The sequence below is a fragment of the Asparagus officinalis genome, chromosome 6, assembly GCF_001876935.1.
Source record: "Asparagus officinalis chromosome 6, Aspof.V1, whole genome shotgun sequence".
Lineage (NCBI taxonomy): Eukaryota > Viridiplantae > Streptophyta > Magnoliopsida > Asparagales > Asparagaceae > Asparagus > Asparagus officinalis.
Genome location: NC_033799.1, coordinates 850,049 through 857,877, shown reverse-complemented (window position 1 = coordinate 857,877; position 7,829 = coordinate 850,049).

The window sequence follows — 7,829 nt, the reverse complement described above, 5'->3', positions numbered from 1 at the left end:
AATCGACCGGTTTTCTCGCCACGTCAGCGTCGTGGCGAGAAAGCTGGTCGATTAATTTTTAATCGTCTTCGTAAACAGTCGGGGTTGGCAACCCCGACTGTTTAGTTCAGCGCCCGCTAACAGCTTCACTAAATGGTCGGGGTTCCCAACCCCGACCATTTAGTTAACCTCTTAACAGGCGATGGACTAAACAGTCGGGGGTGCCAACCCCGACTGTTTACGAAGACGATTAAAAATTAATCGACCAGCTTTCTCGCCACGACGCTGACGTGGCGAGAAAACCGGTCGATTTCAGTAAATAAAAGGATACACAGTCGATTTTGATAATAAAAAATTAAAATCAGGCTACAGTGAAAATTTGTTCCAGGATTGTTTATTGTTTGCAGCCAGATCGAGCTGCAGGTAACATTGAATAAAAAGTTTTAACTGTCTATATATGAATTGTAACTAATTAATGGATCCTTGTTTATTAATCCTCGCTCGCGAGGTTGATTAGTTAGTGGACAATTAATCCCCCATGCAGATGCTCTTCTCTCCATCAGAATCCGCAATCAATCAATCCTAACTGTGGAGATGACATTAATTAGAAACCCAATTCAATCAATAATGTAATCACCCAATAGTTTATGAACTGCTGCTAAAATAGCAACATCATATAGTTTCCATGTACCTTACTTACTTCCTTCTACGTACTCAAAACAAATAATAATTATACAGCACGCTCTAAAGAGAATAGCTTATAAAAGGCATCAACAAACACCAAAATAATTGATCATGATTCAGCAACGCAAGTAATTCTTGAGTTCCTTAAAGATTGTCTATTCTTGTATCCACGGCATTAATTATGAACATAGAGAAGTTGAACAAGTTATAACAGTAACAATAATAATAGCTCAGACGCAAATAACCTAATTAGGCGAGAAAGGTCTAGATCAAGAGAAAGATCGAGAGAGACCAAAAACACAGACCTGCTAGAGGATCATCACCACCATCCAACAACGGTGATGATGACGCCTTCTTAATATCGATCGATCTCGTCCACACCGAATTTTTTTCAAATAATAGGAAGAAAACAAGGATTTCATGTATTTGTCACCCTCCAAAATTGTACCTGTGCAAATTAATTAATAATTGGGTCAGCGCCATGCATGGATAATTCAGATTCAACAGCATAAGTACGTTGTTCCTAAAACCTCAAAGATCATCTAGTTTAATAATTGGGTCGATCAGCACCATGCACGCATGTTGGCTTTGAGAATAGAATCAGCCCAAGTACACAACCTGTAAGCTCTAAACAAAACCTGTAAACAATGATTTCTGGGAGAACGGACAGCAGCAAGAAAAACCAGAGAAAGAAGGCTCTGTTTCGGTTGATGAACACAGGCCGGATGGATTTTTGAGCAGGGACTGATTTTGATTTTATTCACTTTCTTCTAAACTCATCAAGGTTGTTTACATATATATAAAGACATAGGGATAAGATTACAACTCTAATCTTTATCCAATAACTAGAAAAACTATCCACTAACTAGTATTCTACCATAACTAGAACTCTATCTAACAACTTGGATTCAAACTAACAAACCAGACTGATTAACCACTCACATTCTCCCCCTTAATCTGGACGAGACTCTAAGTTCCTTACTCCTAGTAGCTCCCGCATCTCGATAAACTTCACCCTTGCTAGTGCCTTCGTGAGAATATCCGCTCGCTGCTCGCTCGTGCTCACGAACTCCACTTTAATCTGTCCTCGCTCAACACACTCACGAATGAAGTGAAAACGTGTGTCAATATGCTTGCTTCTTCCATGGAAAACCGGATTCTTCATCAAGGCAATCGCGGACTTGTTGTCGACGAAGAGTGTAACCGGCTTGGGAGATCACTGTCAGTGAATCCCACCAACTCTTCATTGCCTCGACCTCGTTTGTACACCAATCCGTAGGACATAGTACCCTTCACGTACCTCAAAATATGCTTGACAACCTGTCGATGCAAAACTGTAGGGTGCTCCATGTACCTACTCACAATCCCCACGGCATATGTGATATCAGGTCGGGTGTGAGTTAGATACCTTAAGCATCCGATGATGCGTTTATACTCTGTCACGTCCACCGGTGTTCCTTCAGAATCCTTTACAAGCTTTAGCTTTGCTTCCATGGGATATTGTGTCGGGTTGCAATCCATCATGCCGAATTGACCCAAAACTTTCTTCGCATAGGCTTCCATGGGATATTGTGTCGGGTTGCAATCCATCATGCCGAATTGACCCAAAACTTTCTTCGCATAGGCTGTCTGCCTTAGTGCAATGCAATCATCTCGCTGATCCACCTCGATACCAAGACAATAGGATAGCAATCCAAGGTCACTCATCTCGAACTCCTTTATCATTTGTTGCTTGAAAAACTTTATCTCGTCCGCCCTCGAGCCCGTAACGATCAAGTCATCTACGTACACGCCAACAATGAGTGTATCCCCTCTGTTACTCCTTGTGTATACCGCCTGCTCCTGAGTGCATCTTGCAAATCCGATGCCCTTCATGCACTTGTCGAGGCGCGTGTTCCATGCCCGAGGTGCTTGGCGTAGACCGTAGAGTGCCTTTGAAAGCTTGTAGACCTTGTGCTCTTGATTCTTCACAACGAACCCTTCAGGTTGAACCACATACACTTCTTCCTGGAGATCACCATTTAGGAATGCCGACTTCACATCCAAATGGTGCACCTCCCACCCGTTCTGTGCTGATATAGCGAGGATTATTCTGATGGTATCAAGCCTCGCCACAGGTGCAAACACCTCATCGAAGTCCACGCCTTGCTGCTGGACGTACCCTTTTGCTACAAGTCTTGCTTTGTGCTTGAGAATGTTGCCTTCATTGTCCTTCTTGAGCTTGGACACCCATTTGAGACCAATAGGTTTAGAACCCCGTGGTAACTCCGTGAGTACCCAAGTTTTGTTCTTCTCGATGGCCTCCAATTCCTTCTCCATAGCTGTCCGCCATTCTTGATCTGATGCAGCCTCGAGATAGTTCGCAGGTTCTTCAGAAATCAGGAACAATTCCTCTGCAGGAAGATCAATCACCTCCGTCTCTGCATAGATGTCCGCCAGGGATCGGTAGCGTACAGGAGTCATCACTGCAGCTTCAGGAGGAACCTGCAGCAGACAGTGGACTGTCTCGGCCAGCTGCAGGTGGTTTTGTTCGGTCTGAAAACTGCCCAGATTGGCCTCTCGTCGGCTCCAATACGGCGGGGATCGTTGCTGCAATTACTGTACTCGGACCAGCACCAATTTGTGGGCTGTTCTGGCCGGCTGCTGGCAGTCCAAACTGGACTTTCTGCTGTCCAGAAAACCGGACTGCCTGCTGTCCAGTTTGGACTGCAGGAGATGCACCGGCTGCTGCGCCGGCTGCTGTGCCGCCCGCTGTTGATTCCTCTTCCGCTGCGAACTCTACCCAGCTGAGTGGTTCTACGTCTCCATCCGCGCTCCATTGCCATTCTTTTCCTTCCTCGAACGCGACATCCCTGCTGACACGTATTTTGCTATGTTGAGGTTCGTAAAGACGATGCGCTTTGCTTCCTTCCTCTACCCCAATGTACACCATTGGTGTGCTCCGATCGTCGAGTTTCTTGTGTGAAGGACCTGCAATTTTCACATGCGCCACACATCCGAAAACTCTCAAGTGTTCTAGGTGGGGTTTCTTACCAAACCAAGCTTCGTAAGGTGTGTGGTCGTGCAACGCCTTGGTTGGTAGTCGGTTGAGGATGTACACCGCGTGCCTAACCGCTTCGCCCCACATGGTTCCAGGCATATGCATGCTTTTAAGTAAGCTTCTCGTCATGTCCATCACCGTGCGATTACGCCTCTCCACTACACCGTTTTGCTGCGGGGTGTATGGTGCAGTGAGATGACGCTTGATGTCGTAGTCTTCACATAACTTGGTGAACTCCTTTGACAAGAACTCGCCACCACGATCCGTCCTCAATGTCTTCACCTTGTGGTCAGATGCGTTCTCAACCTCTGTTTTGAACTTCTTGAAGGTTTCACAAGCTTGACTCTTGGCCTTCAACATGCATACCCACATCCATCGGCTGAAATCATCAACGATAAGAAGGAAGTAGTTGTTCCCAGCAAGTGTAGATGGGGTGATAGGACCACAAAGGTCAGCATGTAGTAGCTCCAGCGGCTTCTGAGCTCTGAAATTTGCTTGCGAAGGGAACGACAGTCTTGCTTGTTTGGCGACAAGGCATCCTTCGCATAGTTGATTCGGGTGCAAGATCTTCGGCAACCCGGAAGCCATCATCTTTTCAGTCATCATCTTGAGGGCGAAGAAATTTACATGCCCAAGGCGAGCATGCCATAACCAAGCTGGATCGTTAATGTTCGCCATCAAACACGCCGGCCTGCAAGTCTTTAACTCTATCCTGTACAATCGGTTAGTTGAACGTGTCACCCTCATCAAGAGAGCACCGTTCCTATCAAACACCCTCAGGAACTCGTCAGCAATAACAACCTTACTCCCCATCTTCAGTCATCTGACCAAGCTAATAATGTTAGATTTCAAACTCGGAATGTAATATACCTCAGGTAGTAGCCTTTGATCGCCGTTGTTGCACTGAAAGAGGATAGAGCCTTTCCCCTTGATCTCTACCGCGGATCCATCACCAAACTTGACGGTTCCTGTAATGTTCTCGTCGAGCTCCTTGAACTTGCCTCGGTGGCCGGTCATATGATTGCTAGCTCCATTGTCTAGGTACCAAGTGTTGTTGTCAACATGTGCCTCCCCCGCTGTAAGTAAATCCGACATCACCTTCTCCTCATTAAGCAAAATGATACTTGACGATTCCTCTAACATAGCCATCATCAAGGTTGGCTCCTCGTCATATGCACGGGTGAGATGAGCCTCCTGTTCATGGTTGCGGCGTTGCTTGTGACACTCCGACTGAAAGTGCCCGTATACCCCGCAATTGAAGCATTTAATGTTGGATTTGTCTCGACCGCCGCTTGTGCTAGTCTCCCCCTCCTGGCGAGCTGCACCTCCATGGCCGAAACCACCTCCTGGACGTCCTCCTCTGCCGCCGAAGCCGCCTCGGCCTGCCTGGCCGCCGTGCTCCCCTCCGCGGCCTGCTTGGGCAGTGTGGTGCTGCTGGCCGCCTCGGCCTCTTTGGCCGCGGCCACGTAATCAAGTTGTAACCGAGATCAAAGGAATCAAAGTCACATTTTCTTTATTCTCTTCTTTACAATTTTCTCTACATACACGGATCTTGTTGACGACTCCTGTCAACTTCGTCGAAAAATCGTCGACGTTATCATTCTCCTTCATCCGGAGAAGTTCGAACTCGGACTTCAAGGTCTGCACCTTCGCGTTCCTCACACGATCCGCTCCTAGGTGCATTGTTTTCAGCGTCTCACATGCCTCTTTTGCCGTCTGCTTCTCTGTGATCACCATCAAAGTCTCTTCAGGAATCCCCTGATAGATGGCCGCCAGCGCCATCTGATCCTTCCTGTGTTCCACGGACGCGCCTGCCGCGGGCTCAATGGCATCCCACACGTCTTGAGCCTTCATGTAGACTTTCATCTTGATTGCCCACGAAGCATAGTTGTCCCTCGATAACGTCGGGTATTGAAGAATAAGCGAACCCACCTTGGTCGTCATCTTCTCTGAACTCATCATCGCTTCAGATCTTGGTTGGTACTTAGGCATACACCGCTCTGATACCACTTGTTGGCTTTGAGAATAGAATCAGCCCAAGTACACAACCTGTAAGCTCTAAACAAAACCTGTAAACAATGATTTCTGGGAGAACGGACAGCAGCAAGAAAAACCAGAGAAAGAAGGCTCTGTTTCGGTTGATGAACACAGGCCGGATGGATTTTTGAGCAGGGACTGATTTTGATTTTATTCACTTTCTTCTAAACTCATCAAGGTTGTTTACATATATATAAATACATAGGGATAAGATTACAACTCTAATCTTTATCCAATAACTAGAAAAACTATCCACTAACTAGTATTCTACCATAACTAGAACTCTATCTAACAACTTGGATTCAAACTAACAAACCGGACTGATTAACAACTCACAACGCATACTTCAGATTCAACATCGTAAGTATGTTGTTTCCAAATCCTCAAAGATCATCTAGTTTTATTTTTTTCTTTGGAAAGTACGTCTTTGACGCACATAACAATAACATCAACAATCATAACTAACGCTTATTTGGCGCACATGGGAATCGAACCCACGCTCCGACACGGCTTTAATTGGGTTGTGACCTACTGAGCTACCCAATCATTTATTTTCATATTCGTACCCTTATTAACATAGAGAAATTTAATGAACAAGCTATAATAATAATTCATGAGATTCGATTAATCTTATAATTAGGAGGGAGGGAGGGAGGGAGGGAGGGAGGGAACATTCACCCAGAAAAACTGACCTGCTAGAGGATCACCCATGGATTTATAATATCGCTATGACCCCATATTTCAAAGGTGACGATGACAGCAACAAAAGAAACCCAAAAATATTTCGGGTAGGTGTGAGGCTCTAGAGCCTCGATTCACCCTGGTGGAGTTGTTCCTAGCCATGATAAATATAGTATCTTAATTTTTTGTACAACTATAATATCAACTCTTGATATGTTATGTTGATCCCTACTTGTTTTGCCAGCGAAGTGAATTGTTCCATTTCATTGAGTTAATTTTTTTCTGTAGTATATCAATACTTTGTTCATTATGATTTACAGGTAGATGGGTGTTTGATATTTTGTTTTATTTTCCATGTTTGAAGATTTTGTGTAGGTAAACTAAGATGGATGAGGACATATACAATCAATTGGTAGAGAAAGGCTAAGGAAGATGGCTATGATGTGAGTAAATAAAATGTATAAATATGTCGTAAATGAAATGTAATTATATGTGACTGACTTAAACTATATGTAACTGAAATGTAACTATATGTAACTGAAATGTAACTATATGTTCTCTCATCTTATATGTATCATTGTTGTAGATGAATCATCTATTTGTTGTTCAATGCACAAAGTAGATTCCTAACCAAGCAAAAAAAAAAACTACTGTAGTAATCATATCCTAGACGAAAATTCCGTCTAGGATGCTAAAAAATCCGTCTAGAATACTAATTTTTTTAAAAATAAAAATAAAAAAAACATCCTAGACGGAAATTCCATCTAGGATGGTTCTAGACGGAATTTTTGTCTAGGATATCCATTGTAGATTGAAAAAATTATTTCACTTTTCCCTATATATTGATGATGGAGGGAGGGAGGAAGGCATCCGAAGTGGGGTCCCAGAATTAATGCACAACAACGTGTACAACCTCTTGCGCGTCGCTATCAGCAACCATCGTAAGCGATTTGGATCCTCTAGTACATAATCATAACTATTAATTATCTAGTTGATAATTATAATTTTTTCTTTGAGTTTGCAAATTAGGAATGCGTGCAATACACGAGACTAGGGTGAATGATAGATTTAAATTATGTCATAATAGCTTACTAAGTAATCAACGATTGAGATTAAAAGTAGTGGTCTTTATAATATATTTTTTAATGGAGAGGATCCAAATTCCATCGTAAGAGCGCAGAAATTAAGCCAGAATGAAGATCTTAATTACAAGGCTTTCTGTACGTGCTTTCTTCGTCTTCATCCATCCACACCCCTCCTAATTGACAATCAGTCGGTATATCAACGCAGTGATCAGATCAATTAATTTCCATAAAGTCTTATTGGTCATAATTAATTACTTCTCTTGAACAGTTAAGGATAGAAAACAAAAGGATTCATTATGGAATATTATTAAATGGATCCATAA